The sequence below is a fragment of the Triturus cristatus genome, chromosome 9 (genome assembly GCF_964204655.1).
Source record: "Triturus cristatus chromosome 9, aTriCri1.1, whole genome shotgun sequence".
Classification (NCBI taxonomy): Eukaryota; Metazoa; Chordata; class Amphibia; order Caudata; family Salamandridae; genus Triturus; species Triturus cristatus.
In genome coordinates this window covers 802,413,664-802,436,766 of record NC_140592.1, presented here as the reverse complement: position 1 = coordinate 802,436,766, position 23,103 = coordinate 802,413,664, and the positions used below count along the sequence as shown (strand labels likewise).

The following is a 23,103-nucleotide window of genomic DNA, read 5'->3' as shown; positions in this document are numbered from 1 at the left end:
CGCCGCCACAGCACTGTTTAAAGACAGAGCAGTCATGGGAACGTGCACACAAAGATTGTTCGAGAAAATCTCGTACTCCGTATGAAGCCTTGTTTTCGACTCATTGAGGGGATTAAGGGGCATATGTTATAGCATCAAGATAAAATATTGAGGTTAATTCACAAATGCACTTATGAGTGGGTGTTACTCCTTCGCGCACTCATAAATGCGTTTATGAATTGACGACAATGACTTTAAAAGTGGAGCACTCAGGGAATATGAACGTACAATTGGTAAAAGTAGAAAAAACGGTGTGCCCTCCTGGTAGTTTTACTGATAGGGAGTTGGACATTTCTGCCAATCCAGGAAGGTAGGAGTATGAGAAGGGTGTTGCGTAACGGCCAGAGCTGCCGACTTTGGCGCTGGGGAACCAGGTGCGAGTCTCGGCGCCGGCTCAACATCCTGTGATTCTGGGCAAATCTAATCTCCCCGTGCCTACCAAAAAATGAATGCGACCTTGTGTAAGGTAACTGGTGCTCAAGTAAAGCGCTCCGATGCCTTTGGTCGAGTTCGCGCTATATATATATATTTTTTTTTTTAAGTACTCCTCCACTACAGCTTGAAGTACTCATAATTCTTGGGGAGGGGGGGTGAAATGGCCTCATTGCACTACAGTTTGCCAAAGTTTCACAATGGCGTCGAAAATATAAGTTTAAACAGTAATCGTGGAAAAGGGACTTTACTGTGGCTGTTTTGTCGTTCAAGGGAAAAAGAACACACGTGTCCGCGAAGTGACCCGGCATCTAATGGAAACAGAAGCGAAATTAGAGGAGCTTTTGGAAACTTTAACATGCTTATTACCCTCGAGGTATGCAGCCTAACTCTGAGAGCGCGCGGCGTGTGCCAAGCAGCAGGAACCTGCTCTCTTTTACTGAGCACTTCAGGAATGGATGGGAGTGATTTGCGAGTGGGGTTTTGAAGAGGAAAAAAGCAAAAGTGAAAATGGGGCCACACCAACGGACTAACAAACAGCTAGGAGGCGGGGAGTTGTGATATTTTATTGGATTCGCCGTGAGCTCCTCGTGAAACAGTGATTCGGGACCTCGAGAACCTGCGTGAATGTAACCTGATCTCTACGCGGCACTGGGCGCTCACTGTTCTTTCCTGGTGCTCTCTCTTACGCTCGCGCGTAGTTGGCGCTCCCTCCCATCTCCTGCCCCCAACTTTTCTCCAGTGAAACTACGTTCTGGATCTATGCGATGGGCTGAGGTAAAAATAGCCCTCCTGTAGCCCTGTCTCGCGGCAGCGAGCAGGCCGCCAGACGACATTTCATCTTCTATCAACAACAGCAGAGGAGTGTGGGAGGCGCGCTCACTTGTCAGCATGAGAAAGGTGAAAGGCGGCGCGCAGATGAAAGCAAGGGAAGAGCGATTCGCTTTGAACTGCGTTGGCATCAGTGGCGTAACGAGGGTGCCATGGGCCCTAATGCAAGTAAGGAAATGGGCCCAGTCCCATGCCTGGAGAGTAAAATACAGGCATTACTGGCCCCTTGTAAACCTGGACCCCAGCGCCACCCTACCTCCTGCACAATCCATGGCTAGGACCCTGCTTGGCATACTTGAGTTTTAAAAGGCAGAAAAATAAGCCAGCCCCCTACTCCCATGCAGGGGGGGGGGGGTCGCTTTTCACGCCGGAGTCAACTGTGAGGTTGTGTGACTCAGGGATTTTTAGGAGCCTCGTCATGGTGTGAAGGGACTTAATTTTGTGTACACCATTGGATGTGAATAATGCATAAGACATAAATAAATCTGTCTCCAAGTTGTGGCTACAATTAGAAAGTTATGCGAGAGCAGCACTGATCCAGCTGAAAGCCTCTAGCCACATGAGGGGCTCAGTGCGCCCGCACGTGCTGTGCCAGGGCACTCCATCCCTTCCCCTGGGGTACCTGCCACTGACAGTCCCGGTGAGCACTCGCTGTCACCCAGACGCTCGCTTCAATTCCCCGCCACGGGCCGCAGCCGAGCCACTGGGGCCAGTCCGTACTTACACTCTCCCTCGGCCGGCTGCAGGGAAAGTCACATCCAGTCCTCACCGCAGCCGCTTCCGCAAACTCCTGCAGGAGGTCGGGCCACAGTACAGTCTCCGCGTCGTGCAGAGTCCATGAAGCGCTGGGTTTCCCTCCTCGGGTGGACGCCCCCTCCCTTCTGTGCCCTCCTCCCCCCTCCTTCTCCCTGCCCAACTCTCACTTTTAACTGGTCGTGTGGCCCTGTTCCTCCCCTGCAGACTCCTCCCAGCTCCCGGGTGTGTCCCGCCTCTGCTGTTTTTTATTGTTCTTCCCTGTACCTTTCGTCTGCCTGTCTATTCCCTCCTCTCCTTGCCTGTTACCTCCTCTCTGCCTGCACAGTCAGATCCCCTTCCCGTGTTCCTCGTTACCCACCGACAACCTCCTGCGCGCTCTCTCCTAACGCTTACTGCGTACATCCCACCCAGACAGGAACACGCTTCCTCCGCGACGAGCCATGTCTGCAGAAGTCTGGAAAGTTTCAGCCCCTTGGAAGGGTGCCCGCTCTGACCTCAACAATGTCCCGGGCGCGGGTGTCATGTTTGGGAGAGCTTGACATCTGCATTGGAGGCAACTTTCACGGCGCGCATGCGACCGACCGAGAGGATTGTGGTCTGCTCACTAGCGTCAGATCCAGTGTATTTTTAAAATAGCAATTAAAGGTTTTTCACAGGTTATTATGTTCAGAATTAGTGTAAGCAACATGATTAGGTTTGGGGCACATTATTAATTTTAATTTAATTAAATTAAAAATAAAGCAATTATTACTAAAAAAACAAATGTTTATTATTGATAAGGCATAGGTTTGGGTTTTAGTTAGGGTTGCCACCTGGCTGGTTTTGTACTGGCATGACCGTATGTGGTTTGTTAAATGCACCTACGTCTTCGCATAATGTAAATTTGTGCCTTAAGTAATGATCTTTTATACTCTAATGTGTCAACATCTTCGAATTATGTGAATTTGTAACTTATGTAATGATCTATTTCTATTTTAAAGCTCTCGATAACACTTTTGGGCAATGTCCACACTATAAAAAAAATGCGGAAATACATCAATAAAATCTTCAGGTCAAATGATGAATTTTACACTCATCTATCTAAGACCAATACAAAGAGCCGGTTTGATGCTCGGGACGAGAAGTGCCCACTGTTTACAGCGACCTAAAGGTACAAGACTGAAGCAACAAGCATTATATAAGGTTAATATTGTTGGACCAAGACAAATATAGAGATGTTGCCAAACTATCTTTGAAATAAAAGAAGTGCCAGTAATAAACCTTATCCACTGGTAATTGTAATCAGTGCATTCCATTCCATCATTCCTTTGTTCAGACTAGCCAACCGCTCACCTCATGCACAAATGGGGTTGTAATGAAGATGTCAGACAGATTCCACCTTTCCAGTAGGGTGTTAGGCTCCTTCACATGGTGAACCTATACGTGTCCCGCTAGAAAACGAAAAAAGACGCAAGCACAAAAAAAAGAACTTTTACAGACATATATAAATCTGTCTTAGACCCACCCCATGGGAGTTAGTCTAGCCCAAACAGCAAGGCCATGCATCCTTTGAACAGAAAAATACATTATGCTGCGCTCCATAAACAACTCAACGTCTCAGCGTGCTAGGCATAGGCTCTCTGTTAGAGTGTACATGCATAGTAAAGCTCCCCGCACTCCTCCACAGAGTAGCAGTCATACCTTCTTCATTTTTTCTGGGTCTACTGGTCATCCACCCACCCCATGACAGTGGCAGCTGGTGAACGTTTAAAGTGTTGGGGTGTTGTCGTGTACATAGTTGGGTTGAATTGCACAGAGTGCACAAGAGAAAGCACAGCTCCCCATATTGTATCAGTTGTATATGTGTCGTTCGGGAACATTTTGAAATTATTGGGGCTTAACTATACACTTTCAACACAATTTTAAAATAAATTAGCTAAAAAATCGTGTATTAATGCCAGTTCTGAAGGAGCACTCATAAAAAAATTCCATTGCTTTTACGGGTGTGCCAAGCAAGCATGGGATCTCCCCCAGACCTACTGGGGGCTCACACCGTATGATGTTTTGAAAACTATGGTGTCAAAACAGGATTTTGTTTCTTTCCCCCACAGAGAAACGAAAAGCCCATAGATTTTACAGGCAGTTTAAATAATCTCAGTATTTAATTTGACATGTCATACTATCATTATCATAGCCTTGGGCTCCATATCTACCTTGCAAATTCTTTTATTTTCCGGCCCCATCAATTCAAGATTTTTTGGTTATATAGCATAACTCAGAATTTACTTGGAAGGGACATAGTGGAAAATAAAAAGTTACATAGAAGTTACAATCTCTTTGAGTAGACAGCAGAGCTATCTCTTGATTTGGACAGCTTTGACAGGCTCAGACACCAGAGCTACCACTCAGATTACCAAGACCATACACATTCATACAACAGGCACATTAGTATGGGTGCACCAGTCATACAGCCTCTGACTTCAGACAACAGGAGGGAGGACAATTTCCTAAAAACTGTGATCAGCATGGATATTGAATTGCTTACACATGAATCATGTTAGTCATGAGATAACAGTCATCACAGTGGGCCCTTTTGCAACTATGAAAAATATAATAAACACGTACTAATATAGCAAACAATATGTGTCTTTAACTCTCTATGAATTATCACTCAAATATTAGCTTTAAGTATATTATTGAAATTCATTAATGTCACCAAACTCTAGTTTTCCTCTTTCTGAGCATGTTTGCATTTGTTTTCCAAATACAATTTTTTCACACTGGGTACATCATTTCTATTCCCCCAAACAAAAACCTGTCATTGTTTTTTAAATAACTTTTTTGGACACCCAAACGCTAGATCTCCATTTTTATTAAATCCACAAATGTAGTCCCCAAATGTGAGTTTATCACTTTTATCAAGTGCATGGGTGCACTACTACCCATCATCAGTTTCAACTGCCTCACCTGCCAGTGTATCATGATCATATGTCAGGGATGCCCATTATACATTACTGGTACCCACTAAATATCAAGGAGGCCCATCTTACACAGGATGCCAACCAGACGCCAGGGGTGGTCACTATAAAGCAGGGTTCGCATTAGGCCACGATAGTCCCACATACACCCCAAAACAATTCAGATAATGCTCACAATATGCCAATAAGGATCACCTTATACCTAGGCTACCATAAGGCGTAACCCACATTTGAGGGTTTGGTGAGGGATGTGGCCACAACAATTCAGTTGTTTATGGCCTCCAAATACCAGCGGGTGGCCGCCAGACACCACCACACATATATATATGTGTATATACGTGTGCAGATGTATAATACAGATATACGCAGATACACTTACACACACAAACACAACTTTCCCATCACCACTCTTGCAACGTGACTTAACCAGTCCAGTTGTGTTTCCCCCTCCACTATAGACTGGGGACTGTGAAACTGGCATCCTCCTCTCCTGCAGCAGGGCCTGCTCTTATGCATGCAAGTGTGACTCAGTGCAGGAACTTTAACCCAAGAACAGTCACAGGCTACCTGTGAGCGCAGTGTGATTGGCTATAAGTTCCTCATGCCCGGTAGCCATGTGCCTAGCACAGGTTTCCATGCCAAGTACACTCACGAAGGTGGGTGTGGTCAATCGAGCACTACTTCCTTTGTATAGGGAGTGATCCTGTAGGTTACCTTTCACCCCGTCCTTCCTAAACGACCCGTGGCACCACGTACACCACCCCAGCTTTAGTTTGCATTTTGCACCTCTCGAGGAAGGATGTTACCCCTGTGCCTCAGCACAGAGGTTCCACATATGAACATAGAACGCATACTTCTATGTAAAAAAGAGAACATCCCTTTGGGAGTGTGTGGGTCCGTGGCTGGGACCAGCCAGTTAGTATTACAGAAGGGGACACTAGGCCACAATCCACATAAATTGTGCCACCATTAGTTCATTTATTCAATTAGCGTGGATCTCACGCCTACTTTAATAAATGTTTTGTATATTGTAAAAAATGTTCTTTGGCACGTTTCTGAAATTAGACCATACACGAGGACACATTTAAAAAAAAATGAAGCAAAATGTTTTTCAAGTAATATTGAAAATGTACATTTATTTTTTTCATGCATGCTACATTGAATGTGCACGCTCTATTTATTTTTGTTTCACATTGCTGAAGATTAAGAAAGATAAAGGACAGTATTTAAATATTTATTCTCCCTGCTTTCTGCTTCACACACTCCTCTCGCCTCAACTTCCTTAGCCTGTTACATAACAGTCCGTGTAGCCTTTTGTACACATCTCTCTTCACTGCTGGTGATACCAGGGTATTTCAACTCTTCACACATGTCTCCAGCCACATATAGAGGCCTTACAACATGTTCCCTGTCACCTTAAAGAACGTCTCTCCTCCGTGCCACTTTGTGCCTCGTCTTTGTTCATTCTGAGCATGAAGATGCTTGTCACATTTCATCAACTGTATGGCAGGAAGAGTAAGTCATTCTTCAGCTGTAGTGGGTAGGGAAGCTCATTGGCTAGGTGAGTGACGTGGGCAGGTTAGCATACCTGCAAAGCCTGGCACTGCTGTTCACCTGTAGCGTCATAGCCTGAATGCAGGTCTAGCTGTCATTACATTAAATTAGCACCTAAGGCCGTATGCGGAGTTTGCGTCACCTTTTGAACTTTACCTCTTCTGACCATTGTGCCAACATCTTTACCTCTATTAAATAGTTTCCTCATCTGCCATCATATTTTACACATTTGCCTCATAAAATACAATGGTTAAACTAATTAAATAATTGGCATTGACTTATTTGAATTATATTTAATTTACTGATATTACATATCTCTAAAAATACATGAATACAATATAATTACAAATAATATAGAGAAAAACATACCAATAAGTGGGTTTAGGGAAACAATTAGACCAGTGTTAGAGGAAAGGTTCCATTAGTAAAAGAACAATAATTTAACATGCACTTACTCTATAATAATTAATTAAACTGAGATAAAAAACTAAATTATTTTTACCAATGGTGGATTTATGGTAAGGGGTTATTGTTTGGGTTAAGAAGAGCATTAAGATAGAGCGAAAAGTTCCTTTGTTTTAAGATTCATATTTAAATGGATTAATTTATCATAATGTAACTGAACGTAACAAATACAATCACATATTAAACAATGAATAGTGTCAGGGGAATGATTAGTATGAGTAAAGGTATCATAATGTTTACATTTAAATTTAAATGAATTTAATTTCATTAAATAATTAAAATATATCAATGTTTTGGTATAGGGTTAGTGTTAGTGGTAAAGTGAGGGAGTCTTAAATTTCATTGAATTTAGTTTAATTTACAATAATGATCTTAAATAGTAATGACATATTTTTATTTGTAAGAGATAGATATTTGCACACAAAGATTAATTTGAAATACATGTAATGAAATTTAAAAAAATCATAATTAAATGTTTTTCACAGGTAAATATGTTCAGAGTTAGTGTAAACAACAGGATTAGGTTCGGCGCACATTATTTATTTTAATTTAATTTAAAAGAATGCAATTATTATTAACAAACAATTATTTATTATTGATGAGGCATAGGTTTGGGTTTTAGTTAGGGTTGCCACCTGGCTGGTTTTGTACTGCCATGACCGGTATATTAACGTCCCTATTTCTCACTACACATGCCCCACTGTCCTACGTAATGCAAAATACTGTATGGATTGAGCTGTGTCCAGTTGGAAGGCACGCATTGCCCCATTGAATGTTTCCAAGGCTCCTTCTACAAATACATTCCCCACTGTTATACATCCCTCCATCTTTACTTTAGTCATATCTAAATTCTTACCTAGTTGCTTAATGTCGGGTAGCATTCAAAGCGCCACTCACTCGTATACATGAATCTATTACCCCATTGTGATGTAAACATTTTCCAAACCTGTGTCATCAAGTTGGACAGTCAGGATTATCCAACGGGTGCTTTACTTATAGTGACTACCTACATTGCCAGTTTATCATCTGAAATTGGTCGCCTAGTAATCCCTTGTCTATGCTGTCTCTGTCCCCAACCCAGCCTGTTATAAACTGCAGCTGTGCTGCCTGTTTGTATGCCGCCACGTAAGGCGCACACAGCCCTCCCTTTTCTTATGTTTAGTACGGTACTCCCATTTTTCCTCTGCTTCTCTTTTTCCCCTATAGCAGGCTAGCCATGTTCGATCTCAGTTGGGAACCAAGTCTCCTTGAGCGGGTATTGTAAAAAGTGTATCCGCACTGTCTGGGTATGGGTGAACCAAGGAAAGACGAAGTGACCTCTAGGAAGTGTGCCACAATGACACAGCCAGGCCCCTATTCTTTAGATTACCAGATACATTCAATTAGTATTACTACTGCCTCCACACTCTGGGAGTGAGAAAATACCAGAGGAAGGCATATAAATAAACAAAATGAAATGGAATTTTACTTAGACATAATGTAACTGGGAAACAAAAGCAATAGATGTACATACATGCACAATGTGATCTTAATAGAATCTGTGTTCATTTGTATTAACATATAGGTTAATAGGTCTATGTTGGCACTCATGAGGACTTTTCAGTCATGAATCATATGTCAATAAGGCATGTAATGTGGCCTGGAAGGACTGGATGAAAGGCCTCTCCGAGATGCCTCGCAGTGATTTTACAATATAATATGTAGCCGAGCTAGTGATCATGCAAGTACTTTGGAATTATAGTCAATGGTCTAGATTTAATGCTTTGATCCACTAAGATTGACTGATGCAGAAATGTGTTCTCCTGCACCGAGCAGATTATGGAGTGTCTGTATTAGGCGACTTACCTCCTCGAAAAAGAACTACACTGATAAAACGCAGAAACAAAAAGGAAGCCAGAGGAAGCCAGGTGTCTTTATATACAAAGTTGCTGACACGCATTTTTTCCATAGAGGTTTCATCATGGCTGCATGTCCTGGTTCACAGGGTAAAAGGGATCCGATAAGTAACAATCCTACAAGGACTACTGCTTTCTTGATAAAGAGTGGTATTCTTTGTCAGGCCTACAAATGACTATACAAGATGTACCATATTCTACAGAGTACACAGCCTGTGATAATGCCCCAGTAGATGAATACTTTCCCAACAGAAATAAGGATTTACTGGTGGAATTCCTCTGGCAATTCCTTACTTCTCTCATCGGAATGATCGGGACATCATAATGAGACCCTTCGTTTGCAACCTATTGCTGACCATGCACGGTTGGAGTCAATCCTCTTTAAGTCAGGAATGTCTGACTTCTTCCCTAGTAACACTGAGATGCTTTCTGACTCATGATCCTACTGGACCGTACATTTCACCAAGGCGAGTCCAAGGGGCAGCGAACTGGAATTTATAATTGCCCCTCCAACCTCACCCTTTTAAGAAACTCATTGACAGCATCGATGCTGGTAGTCCTTTTGGAGTGTTTTGGCAATGCCAGGTGCATGCTGAGATTGGGAATGAAACAACTTTCATGGTGATGTTGACCCACTTCACCACTGTTTTTCTCAGAAATGTGAGAGCCCGGATCACACGTGGTCAGGCCAGAGGTGTGAGTAACCAACTGAAATGAGTTGCTGTAGTCCCTGTCATGATTGACAACAATCTTCCTCCTGGTCCTCAGTTAAAGATCTAAGCAGACTCCTGGCAGCCTCACAAACTGAGTCTTCTCACAGCTTCATCTCCCCACACTCATTTTCCCAGCTGCTTACGTCAGCAGCTCAATTTCCAACTGTCATTTCCTATCTGACTTAAACAGGATTGTCACTGAGTGACTGAAGTTCAAAGTGGAAGTCTCGCTCCCATTAGATCATACATATCAGTACGTTTGTTTTAGGAGCTGCCCTGCTTAAGAGAAAGAATGGAATGTCTTCAGGTAACTTACATAAAGGTGCTTTTATTTAAAACAAGCCTTGGTAAAGGAAATGGGTCTTGCCTTCGAAACCTATTATCTGCTTCAGTGTGTTTCTTTCCATGCAGCGCACGCAGCATGGCTAAATAAGAAAAAAGGCTCTAACGTAGCCGGTCATACTATTTTGTAGGCATGTTCACCATGCATGTGCGTGCATACAATTAGACACAGACACTTTTTTTTTCTCGATCCAAGTTTTGCGGGCAAATAAAAAACAAAAATTAGCAAAAGCATTTTTGAAGCACTGGTGTAGGTGAGAAAGATGGAGGGCGTGGGGCAGGGTAGCAACACAGAGGGTGCGGTTAGGGCAACGAGTAGGTTGTGGTAGGGGGAAGCAATTCAGTAATGGGGATGAAAAGCAAAGGGTGTCTGGGGAGGGGGACAGAAGGAGGAACAATGCAGGGGGCAGGTGTGGGCAGGAGGAGCAAGGAGTGACAGAGAGGGAAGGTGTGGGTGGGGGAAACAGAGGAGTATTTATGGAGTTATGTTATCTGGCGCTTGCATAGCGTGCAACTATGAAATGTGGCACTGTAACTATGCACAACGATTACAGGTGGACAAGTAAATGTGGTGGGAGAGGTGTAGGGTCTGTGGGATGGCCCATGTGAGGAATACTTAGGTGAGATGCATGAGGTCCTGAATCGTAAACTAATCCTGTTGCTACAAACTCGATGCTGCTACTTTCCATACAGAGTAACACAGAATTATGTGAAAGGAAATAGGGTGTGCATTCTGCAACATTTAATCTACGTAGCTGAGCCCGTGGGAATATCATGATTGACGGGTTATCCTATTCTTGGTGTGGTGGACGACTCCGAGGGAGTAACACCACTTGTTTATACATTTTCCAAGCTGTGCAAACTCAAAACGTGTATTCCGCAGGCGTTTTTTAAGCGTTTTTTAAAAATATGGAAAGAAATATAATGCTGACAGGTAAAAAATAGAAAGGCATACTTTGTAGGGAAAAAAAAACAAACGGAAGACTCCCGCTAAAAGGGAGAGTTTCACCCACCAACCTGCTACAAAAGTTTGAGAGGCATGCTAGTATGTTTTAGGCAGGGTATTACCTGCGAAACTCCTGCGGCAAACACCAATGGCCTCTACCTTGTGTGCTCCAGAGGTAGTCCTCATTTGCACCCGCACAGGGATTAGCACGGGTCGCAGAATGAGGCCTAGAAATAGTAAATGATTCTTGAATATCCAGTCATGCTGGAAGCAAGTTAGAGCTTAGTCCGGGCTGCTTTTCAAAGCGGCGTTTGCCCGCTAAAAGTGAGAGCGCGCATTGTAGACCCGGGTGTCGTCATGGTTTTCCTATCTGGGTGACTCAGAAAGAAAATATTGACTCCCAGCTATCGTACGGGCAGCCGCAGCCGGGCCCAGTTGCCCGCGCAATGAGTGTGAACTGATTGGCGGGACCTTCGTTCCTTTCTTGAATCGACTCTATTTAAAGATTGAATTTCACAACTGCAGCAGCGACAGCTGCAAAAGTAAACCCTGCCCGGGCAGGCCCAGTCTGCCGGAGCGAGGCTTCTGCTCAGAGCGAAGCGTGCGCGTGCCACCTGCTGCTGCAGATGTCACAAACCTCTGCATTTAAACAAAGTCACCACAGAGTGTGAGAGCGATTGTTTACAGATGGGCGGGGTGTAAAAACCAGGGGTTCCTTCCGGTGGGGGATGGGGAGGGGGGGTTACCGTTCACATTATGACACTACTCGAGGTGGGCTTGTATAATCTCCATTTGTGGCGTAGGTTCAATACATTTCCTCTGGGCTTGACTTTTGGACAATGAAGAGTGGTATCAAGTGACTCAACATTTTAAGCCTTGCCCTTAGGAACAGAGGCAGCTGTTCTTTAACTTCCTTTCAAACGTATCCTCCAGAACAAAGGTATGCCAAAGATGCAATTTCGTTTTCTTGAGGTATGTTCTCTTTTTGCATTATATATGTTCATTAATTTTGACTCCAGGACGAGGCACAAACGGAGGAGGGGTTCTGTGGCAGGGTTTTTGGTAAGCACCAAGTTAAATACTGTAGTATTCTGTTTATATAGCAAAAGAAAACAGAGAAACAGGATCATTTTTAGGGCTGGCGTTAGCCAAGACCATTTGATTTTACTAAAATTATATGAATAATATACTTATTTATAGGGACTTTGAGGCAGCCCTCTTCATCTATTGGTCTGTTATTGTGTCATTCACATTTTTATTTCGCCCACTACAGCATACAGCATGGTGCAACGGGCCAGCCCGCTTCAGCCATTGGCTGATGTACTGTGAGTGACAGCATTCTGCCTCTCACAGGGAGCCCATGAGCACATAAAATAGTTCATTTGAGGGCCAGGGAGTACTATTGCAATATGTGTTTTTAGACTGACGAGATCTCAATAGCTTTCCCAACAATAAAGTGCTGCACAAGCCATGACAAAAAAACACAAGCTTTGACAAAGCCAAAAGGCTGGTGGCCAGTGCAGACCCATTTACTTTGCCAATGCTTGCTTACTTATGTTGGTCAGTTGGTGGGATTTTAGTCAATATATTTTTGCTGTTTGCAAAGCATAGTTTTTATGCAGCAGTGTGGAATTTTACGGCTGCTCTTTGCAATTGTCTTTAATGTTGCCATTCCTGGGAATTCTGAAAAATAATTGTCCTTTCAGAGAATTGTGGGTTTTGAAATCATTGCTTTTTTGATGATTTCTGGGGTTTGAAGCCACTTTGTTTTGCGCTCATGATCTGCACAGTTCTCTGTTTCCTGCTTGTACCCGTTTCTTGATCTTCAGATCTGAATCCGATCCATGAATTCAGAATCCCAGAAGGGTAATTTTCAGTGCACTCTAAATGTGAAAGGATGTTTGAAAATGTGTCTGGCCATCCTTCCTGGCTTTACGTAGTCAATCTAATAATTTAGAGACATTGTCATAAAAAAAATTTTCAAGCTCCCATGGCATACCATCACACACCCTGGTACCTGACAGCAGTGAATCTAACTTGCCTCCTCAGTACCAATGTTCAAAATGGAATCTTCTGATGTAGGCCCTCATCCATAGATTCAGTCTGTCCTCCAGGCCCGGAGTGGCTCTGCGGCGCGCTGTGCATTTCCCCAGTGGGCTGGAAGGATGGGGTCCAGTTTTACTGCTGGCGAGGGGCAGTTTTGTTGCTGTGGGTTGGGCCAGCCACAATTTCTGCCTGCAGCTCTTCAGCACTTTACATAGCAACAATGCAAAACAACTGGATTTAAAGCGTGCTGGTCAGAGCACGATTCCTTCAAGACCATTTGTTTTTGCATTTGGTTGATTCCTGTTGCATGCAGTTTTATAACAAACAGTACTGGCCTTCAGGGCTTTAGTGGAGATGCGCTCTGCTGTTGATTGGCTCAGAGAATCCAGTACACATATTATAAAGACTCTTGAATTAAAAATTCAAAACAGTGTATTAATTTATAATGCGGCTGCTGCGGTGCATTTCAGTTTAGTATATTAAATTATACCCCTGCATTGAGCCACCATTGTTAGAAGTGATTCTAATCATGAGCATAGAAATACCCACCGACAGTGCCTTGACCGCAATGCTATTAGTGAACATAATAATCCTTTGTTTTTTGTGCAGTGCTTACCTGTGGTGATGAAAGAAAAGGAGCCATTGTTAAAAATAAACTGCCTAGGATCCCACAATGTGGTCAAGTGGAAGCCGGGAGTGATGCAAAGTTTCCTGGTTTGACACTGCAATTTGGCTTTTATATGGTTATTTCTTTCTTGCTCTCATTTTAGACAAAAGCTTATTGCTTTGTGTTTCATTCCTTGAGGAGCTAAATTCTCCCACCCTATAAAATACTTCCAGGCTATGCAAGTTTCACAAGAAGTGGTGGTGGTAGTGTTTGGGGGGGATGTTTTAATGAAGATGCTAAAATGAAAACCAGAACTCACACACACTTTTTTCATTGTCATCCATTTTTGAATTACTTTATCTACCCACTCCTCACCCATCCACCTATTCATTCACTCACCGAAGCATGCAGCTATGTCTCCAATGTCCATCCATCAATTCAATGATTGGACAAGGTTCTATGATGAAAAAAATGTACTGTACAATGCACCATTGTTACATGTTTTTTTTTCTCCAAACAATCTTCTGGAGAGAATCACCCCAAACCTCATTGCAGTGGTCAGGCTTGTTCACGGCACTCACACGCTACATGCAGTATGATGGTTTGTGTGACACAATTTGCCAAGGTTGCTTTTCACTCCCAGGACGGCGTTGCCTTTGTCAGACTGAAAAGAACATTCTCAAGTACCTCGTAATAGATTTGCATAATTCTTAAATTGCTCTTCTGATTGCATACCAAATTGGGCATTGAAACATGCACTTGTATTTTCCCAATCTAGGGCTACACAATCTCTATTGGAGGTTGAATGCGAAACAAAGCCTTTGGCCTCCTTCCCCATGAATTTTCCCAACTTGAACGATCTGTACCTTACTTTTCATTAACTGTTTTAGCGTCTTATTTAGACTTTGGCAGATGATATACTCTGTCACAAACGTGGCTGATGTCCTGTACATCGTATTACAATTGTTATACAGTCAATGGCATTAGACATATGATAAACCTGCGACTTCTGCCACGATTATGGCAGATTAGCCTGTCCGCCGAACTCTAAATAAATCCCTTAGTTTAATAAATGTTTTCTTAGGAACGTTTTTGCAGATTTGCTGAAGGTGGACAAAGCACATTATGAGGCTCAAGGAATATGTATACATATATTCTAATAATGATATAGTTTTAATACAGAAAAAATAACTTTCCAGAAAGAATTGGGAAACCTGCTTTTGGCCAATATCAGTTCAATTTGTGACTCAAATTTTGAGATTTTACATGTCATTGCAGGGCATGATAAGATGGGCAACAATATTCTTAATATTTTTTGTTATTGCAGTTAGTAAAAACATAAATAACAATTTATCAATGTACTTATGTCGTTGATATACATACATGTAAATCAAATATAAATATAAACATATATGGCATTGATTTATATGGAACCTGTTCTTCTTAATCTGGCAGTACTCCCTCTTAGAAATTAAAAGAGCCCCTGGTCTCAATAATATCCGTACCCATAGTGTAGTCTTAATACACTCCCCATATTTCATGAAATTTGACTGTAGCTCCTACTCTTTGCAAATATAATTTTTCTTTCGCTTTGATTTGAATCATCTAAAGTCGCCATTGGGAAAATATTGAAGGCTCAGCCACTTTCCATTTTTGCAGGATCAGAGACTTGGCGACTGGGGATGCAATAAAAATACAATGTCGCATAGATAAATTGAGTGTATTGACGATTCCAAAAAGGACAGTTTTGGGTTCAGGGACTAAGATTATTCGTAGCTTTTAGCTAAGCCAGCTATGATCCCGGGTTATCGGGTGGTTTATCTTTTTTACCAAAGCTTACTATGGCTGCCTCAGTAAGTGACTTGGGCACCTCGCTTCCTTCTAAAATTGCATTGAATTACTGTGCTAAAGTTTCTACCATTTGAGGCATAAATCCCTTATAGAGTCCGGCTGGGAATCTATCGCAGCCACATGCTTTCCTATTGGTGGACACTTTAATGGCCCCTTGGATTTCATCAATTGCAATAGGGGCTACTATATGAGCTTGTTGGTCGCCACTGAGTTTTGGTATATCTATGAATTTGAGAAATTCTTCTATGGAAGCCGAGGAAGGAGGAGATGGACAGGTTGTGTATCTCTGAACTGCTTGATCTAAATTGCGCTGCAAGGTCATAACAGAAATATTCTTTAATTTAGATAAGTTGGCTTTATATGATATTATCTCTCCCCTAATAAAGGCTTTACAAGCTTCCCAGATAGAGAAATATGAAGTGGACCCCCTATTTCTTTTTAGAAATTCCTTAATCTTAGCCCGCATATTCGTGACGCATTCTTCTTTAGTTAATATAGTCCTATCTAGAGTCCATCGAGGACATTCCTGCCTAGTGAGATTGATTTTGATTTAAATTACCAGGACCGAGTGGTCAGAAAATGGATTTGAGAGACTATAAGCCTTACCTCGTTCCCAATGAGGAGAGATTAAAAAAACGTCGATCCTAGAAGTGGAGTTGAATCTTTTAGAGAAATAAGAATATTCACACGTCTGGGGATGTTGGACTTGCCAAGGATCGATTAAAGCAAAGCCTTGAATTAAAGTAGCCAAACCCCTAGATACTCTAGGTTTATTTTGGACTTTATTCTTACGTGAAGAGTCTAAGTTTAAATTCTGCAATAAATTAAAGTCCCCCCTAGGATAATGTAGCCAGGAAGTTTCCAAACAACGTCCTTAAGACCCTCGAGGGCCGCTGTGTCATCGTCTATTGAGCCGTAGAAGCTAACTATCTGTAAAACCTGTTTACCCACCTTCCATGTTAATATAATCCACCTAGCACTAGTATCTCTAATGAACTGCAAATCTCCTCCCTGGCAATGGCACGTGAACAAAATTGCGACCCCCCCCTAATTGCTGCCCTTGCTGATGCAAAAAAAAACGTGAGAAATATAGCTAGGTAACCTAAGAGGAGCACACTCTTTCTTCAAGATTGTCTCCTGGAGTAGAATAATCTGTATTTGGGCCGATACCAACCACTGGAGTGTGGATTTCAATTTAGTCTGATTATTGGCCCTATTAATATTGCACGAGGGTAACCAAATCATTCGCTGACCTGACATACAGGTTCGAAGTAGAGCCTGGATCTTTGCTGCCTTTTTTCTTTTCCATCTTGTCTCCCCTCAACATAAAAGTGATATGACCAGATTAAGATTCATTTTAAGGAATTTCTTAATATCTTGAGTAGCAGATTTGGAGCCTTTATTAACTCCAACTTTTCTCTTTTTCTTCCAATCACCCCTGAACCCCTATGCCCCCCCCAACCTCCCTACTCCCCCCTTTTCGAACCCTACCTGTCATGGGCCCAGTAGTCAGCCTCCCCAAACCCTTACCCCCCTTTTCCCGTAAGTGAGTACCTTGGAATGGTACTCATAAGCTCATTCCCATAAGGAGCAGCTAGATGGCTTGAATTTATTTAAGGGTTGTTTGCTTTATTTAGAAAGTAATATTTTTCCCCACCCTACCTCCGTCCCATGCCCCTCTTGTGGATTCACTGACTGAAATTTCCATTAGAGAGCACTACTCCTCCCTACCCTCCTCCCTCTTTTACTGTACGCAAAAATTCTTTAGCACGATCTACTGACAAAAAGACATCTGATCGCCCTTTAAATAACACTCTCCATTTAGATTGGTGCATAATTCCAGCTGGTGCCCCCACAATGTTTAAATTCATTGATCAGACCAGCAAATTCTCGGCGCCTTCGTGCCGCTAGAATCGACATTTCAGAAAAAAATCGGAATGAGAAATTCTCTGATGGGAAAACGATTTTTTTAGATTGCCTGTGCTAAGATCTGTTTTTTTATCCGCACATCGCCTATATTAGCCACAATTGTTCTAGGGTATTCGGCATTTGTAGGCCGGATTGATGGTACTCGATGTGCCCGAACAATGGTGAGGTCCCCCCCTTCTGCTGCTTTTTCCAGCAATACATGTTTATGGATCAAATCAAAAATCAGCTTTGTAATAGATGAGCCAGATCCACAATCCTCAGGTATTCCCACGAATAGTAGATTGGCACACCGAGCTCTGTTTTCAACATCGTCGATCTTTAGCTGAAGATCTTAAAGTTCATTCTGCATTTCAACTCTACCTGAGTCATGCGAGAGGCTAGTTGGTGGATGTTCTCATTAATTTGCTCAAGCTGTTCATTGGTTTTCTTATGGTCCTTCTCTTGTGAGATCTTCATCCCTCATAGCTGGTATTCAGACGGAATATCGAGTTGGAAATGTCTACTTAGGCAAATATCGAGTTGGAAATATCATGACCCATAAATATTGACAGCAAGAATATTGTGGTCTAGAATATCGAATTTAAGGTAAGAAATATCGTTAAAAAAAATATGGAAGTCTTTAATATCGTGTGCAAAAACATAGTTGTTTAAAATATCGATTTTTAAATTAGTGTTACGTATTTTAATTTATATTTTAAAAGTATTTGATGTATTTTTGTGTATAAGTATTGTTTATGTTTTTTAATATGTGTTACAATTTTAGTAGTTATCAATTTTATTTTAATCAAATTGTGCATTTTTTCAGTACTTTAGCGGGTTGTGAGTTTATAGGGGAATAGGGTGGGAAGTAATTTTTATTATTATAAAATAATGATTATTTATTTATTTATTAATATTTATTTAATTGAGGATTTGTAGTGTTAATTGTGGGAAGTAATTTATTTGTAATTATTTATTAATTGGTTAAATAATTAATCGGTAATTCATTATAGTAATTATGTAGTTTTTTTAGGTGCAGGTTGTAGGGTTTATAGGGGTATATGGAGGGAAGTAATTTATTTTGATCAATTAATAATTAGTTGCTAATTTATATTAATTATTTGATTGTAAATTAAATATGGAAATTGTGTAATTAATGTTAGGTGTGGGTTGTGGGGTTTATGGGGTAAAAGGTGGGAAGTAATTTATGTTTAATTAATAAATAATTCGTTGTTGATTAATATTAGTTAATTAATTGAAAATTATATATGGAAATTGTGTAATTAATTTTAGGTGTGGGTTGTGGGGTTTAAAGGGGTGAAGGGTTGGAAGTAATGTTTGTTTAATTACTTAATTAATAATTAGTTGATCATTAATATTAACACATTAATTGATATTTAATTAGGGTAATTGTTTATTTTTTGTGTGTGGGTTTTACTTTTATAGGGGGAAAGGGTGGGGAATACATTAATTTTACTTACTTTGTAATTAGTTGTCAAATATTATTAGTTTTTTAATTGAAAATAAGTTTTAATTGTGGAATTAATTTTTTACAGTTTAATTTTAGCTGTTGGTTGTGCGGATTATAGGGGTAAAGCGTGGGAAGTTAATTAATTTTTATGACTTTTAATTTGTTTTTTAATTAATAATATTTATTTAGATGTGGGTTGTGGGTTGTGAATTCTGTGGTGTTAAAGGGTAGGAAATAAAAAAAGTAAATTTAGGTAATAATTAATGTTTTTGTTTCTAAATAGTTTCGATTTAAAAATATTTATTTGTTTGACAATTATTTTTTATTTTATTTATTATAATATTTGTTGATTTTTGTCATTTGCATTTAACATTACAATATGCTTTGTTTTAATTTTTAATATAAAATATATTTGTATTTGAATTTTTAACATATTTATATATATTCAAAAAAAATATTTTTGTGTTGTTAATATTTGGTTTGTTTATTTAATTTTAAGAAATTTTAATTGTTACCCCTCCGCAATCCAACACTTTCCCTATTGTTGCACTCATTGGAGTGGGAAAAGTAATTTTTACCCCTCCGCTATCCAACACTTTCCCTACTGTAACACTTATTGGAGTGGGAATAATTATTTTTCCCCCTCCGCTCGCCAACAGTTTCCCTATTGTTGCACTGACTGGAGTGGGAATAGTAAATTTTATACTTTCCCTATCCAACACTTTCCCTACTGTTGCACTCACTGGAGTCGGAATAATAATTTTTACCCCTCCGCTATCCAACACTTTCCCTACTGTTGCATTAATTGGAATGGGAATAATAATTTTTACCTGTCCGCTATCCAACACTTTCCCTACTGTAACACTCACTGGAGTGGGAATAGCAATTTTTAGCCCTCCCCTGTCCAACACTTTCCCTACTGTTACACTCACTGGAGTGGGAATAGTAATTTTTACACCTCCGCTATACAACATTTTCCCTACTATTGCACTGATTGGAGTGGGCCATTTTAAGTTTGAAGATTTCTTAATAGTTTAATGTTTTAATTTATAATAGAATGTTTTTTAATTAGATTTTATGTTATTGGTATATATATATATATATATGTGTATATATAATTATATATTTTATATGTGATCAAGACCGCTGTGCCGGTCGAAACGCGTCAGAACCGATGTTTGTATGGAAATAAACTAAGCGAAAATACCTGTACCAGCGCATTTGTGTCCGTGTCTTGCAGCAACACCGGCTGGTGTTGCGAAAGGAGGAGTGGATATATATATATATATATATATATATATATATATATATTATCTACTGGCGGTCGCCAGTAGATAGTTATAGTTAGGACCGTGTTTCCATAGGAAATCCGCAACATTCTATTTGGAATAACTTTGGCGCCGGTTGACGAATCCTCGCGAAATTTTCAAAATAGGTGGGGCGCTCCGCTCCGCTCCTACCCTGAAAGTCTCGGGGGGATTCGTCAAGCGGGGGCTGAGAAAAAAGGGGGGTCCCAAAACGCGTTTTCCCCATGCAATTTTCCATAGGGACCTTTAGTCCAAGGTACAGCCCGAACGGCTGAACAGAATTTCTTGAAATTTGGCAGAGAGGTAGTCCTCAGGTCAGGGATGTGCCTTTTGCAGGTCTGGTGTCAATCTGTTCAGTAGTTCCTGAGAAAATCAAAAGTAAAATCATATATATATGTGGGCGGAGCCTAACCACACATCTCATCCTGAGATCTGATTGGCTGTCAGCACTTCATCCAAGAAGTGTTGGCAGCCATCTTGGGATCAATATACATGATAGCCCCTCATTAAAAAGCATTGCAGTTAATAGAAGGTTTTAAGACTTTAGTTACATTATAAATCATTTGTAGATGGTACCATACTCATTTTAGGAATTGTGGTATGTTCTAAGGTGATTTCACCATGTGAAAAAGCCTTCTGCTGGGATATCATGATTGAGAAAAAGATATTTTCTCATGCTTTTCCCACAGAGGTTTGGAAGGTGATCTATAAGCTAAACTGAGAGCTTATTTTCTGTAAATGCACATTATCTTTCTCAGTCATGTGAGAATGAAGTCTGACATTCTCAGTAAAACATGTACATCCAACAAGGGCAGAGACTGTCAGTTGATTCCTTTGTGTTCTACTGCAGCTTCCCAGAGTGTTCCAAAGAACAACTAGAGCGCTAACAGTCCTACTTATGATAAACGTATGGCACACCTGAAGCCATCTTGCTTGGATTAAAGTGGTAACTCTTAAAACATTTAATTTAAAAAGGAACAAAATGAGGGGGTTCATTTTTCCATAAAAAGTATGATTAGTGCTGCAGAAAGAAAAATTAGGGCACATTTTGAGTGACTTCTCAAATCCTCTTCTATTTCATTAAAAAATTCTGACATGCAGACTGAAACATGCACTTTCAATACCAGCAGCAGTTTTCCCTGGTGAGCAGTAGCTTTACTACAGTGATCTAATGAGCAAAAAGAGTGCTAACATTCTGAATTTATGGCAAATGTGTGACACATCTGAATGCCTTTGGAATCAAAGTAAAAAACTGAAAGTATTTCCTACTGAGGAGACTGCAGTAAATGAGGAAATTAGGAAACTTCATAACAAATAAGTCTGCCAAGATGGCCACCAGAGACAAAAGAGCCCAAATGTAGCCCAAATATCACCCAGATGTAGCCCAAGTATAGCCCAATGACAGAATGTCCCAGAGTGTTCTTAAAAACAACTAGAGCGCTTACTGTCTTCATTATGACAAAAGTATGGCACACCTGAAGCCATCTTGATTGGAATAAACTGGTAACACTTAAAACATTTAATTTAAAAAGGAACACAATGAGGGGGTTCATTTTGCCATAGAAATTATGATTAATGCTGAAGAAAGAAAATGAGGGCACATTTTGAGTGACTTCTCAAATCCTCTTCTATTTCATTAAAAAATTCTGACATGCAGACTGAAACATGCACTTTTAATACCAGGAGCAGACTTCCATGGTGAACAGTAGTTTTACTACAGTGATCTAATGAGCAACTAGAGTGCTAACATTCAGAATTTATGGCAAATGTGTGACATATCTGAATACCTTCATGATGGAATCAAAGTAAAAAACTGAAAGCATTTCCTACTGAGGAGACTGCAGTACATGAGGAAATTAGGAAACTTCATAACAAATAAATCTCCCAAGATGGCCACCGGAGACAAAAGAGCCCAAATGTAGCCCAAAATCACCCAGATGTAGCCCAAATATAGCCCAATGACAGAAGTGTGCAAAACACTTATTATGTTGTGTTTTTGCAGTGTTATATAGTGCAGACTTGTCAGGTATTGGAGTGCTTTACATGAGCATTGGTTACATCACACAAGAACAAATTCATTTTGGTTGTAGACATGGGGAGGTTAAGTGATTTGACCAGAATCACAGAATGTCGAGCTGAAGCAGAAACTCCAACCTGGTTCCCCAGTTGCAAAGTCTGCAGTTCTGGAAGTAACACCACATCCTCTCCCCTAAGTGCAACATTTAATCAAGTGGTCAACTGGATAAAAAACATAAAGGTAACAAATAATTTAAAAGTGCTTTCTCGCTATTTGAAAACTCAGAAAAAATGTCCTTATTTTAGTCTTTTAGAGCACTAACCGTAATTTTGATGCCAATAAGACCCTCTCATATATGTAATTTCTAAAGGAAATGCTCTAGGTATTACAGTTTTGATTACATCAAGATGACGTCAGGCGTTCCACACTTTTGTAATAAATATAGAATGTTAGCAATCTAGTTGTTCATTAGGATACTGTTGAGAGGCAGAGGCCAGGGGCACGGACTCTGAAAATTGAAGGCAGGTAGGAGGGTGCAAAGGCAACAATTTAACCACACTGAGCAGGCAGGAAGGGCCGTGGCAGCACAACAGACTATGGAGGGCAGTGGAAAGGGGGGCAGGGGCAACAAACCAACAATACAGGACTTGCAAGAGAGGCTGTGGCAATGTAATAGACCATTGTGGGCAGAAGGAAGAGGCAATGGTAGTACAGCCATACATGCCAACAGACCCGATTCAGCCAGGAAACGTCCAATGTTTTTAAGCTCAAATGGGCTTTATTTTATCTGTCTCCTGTCTACAATCTCCTCTTTTTCAATGTAACTCAAAGGGGAAAATCAATACCCCAGTTTTTTTTTCAAAATCTCCCTCTTACCAAGTTCAAAATGTTCACAAGTATGGTACATTGGATCATGGAAGGAAATGGGGTAGGGACATGGACTTGGATAACAGAGGACAGGAGGGA

General features: G+C 40.8%; 1 protein-coding gene across 1 annotated transcript in view; it reads right to left on the bottom strand.

Annotated features, from left to right (window-relative positions):
• Nucleotides 1–2,514, bottom strand: part of LOC146798868 (nesprin-2-like) — a 1,144,883-nt gene extending 1,142,369 nt beyond the window's left edge. The window contains exon 1 of the mRNA XM_085627789.1: nt 2,027–2,514. The gene's annotated coding sequence lies outside the window, so the exon portion shown is untranslated. The remainder of the gene's footprint in view (nt 1–2,026) is intronic.
• Between the last annotated feature and the right edge of the window lie 20,589 nt (nt 2,515–23,103).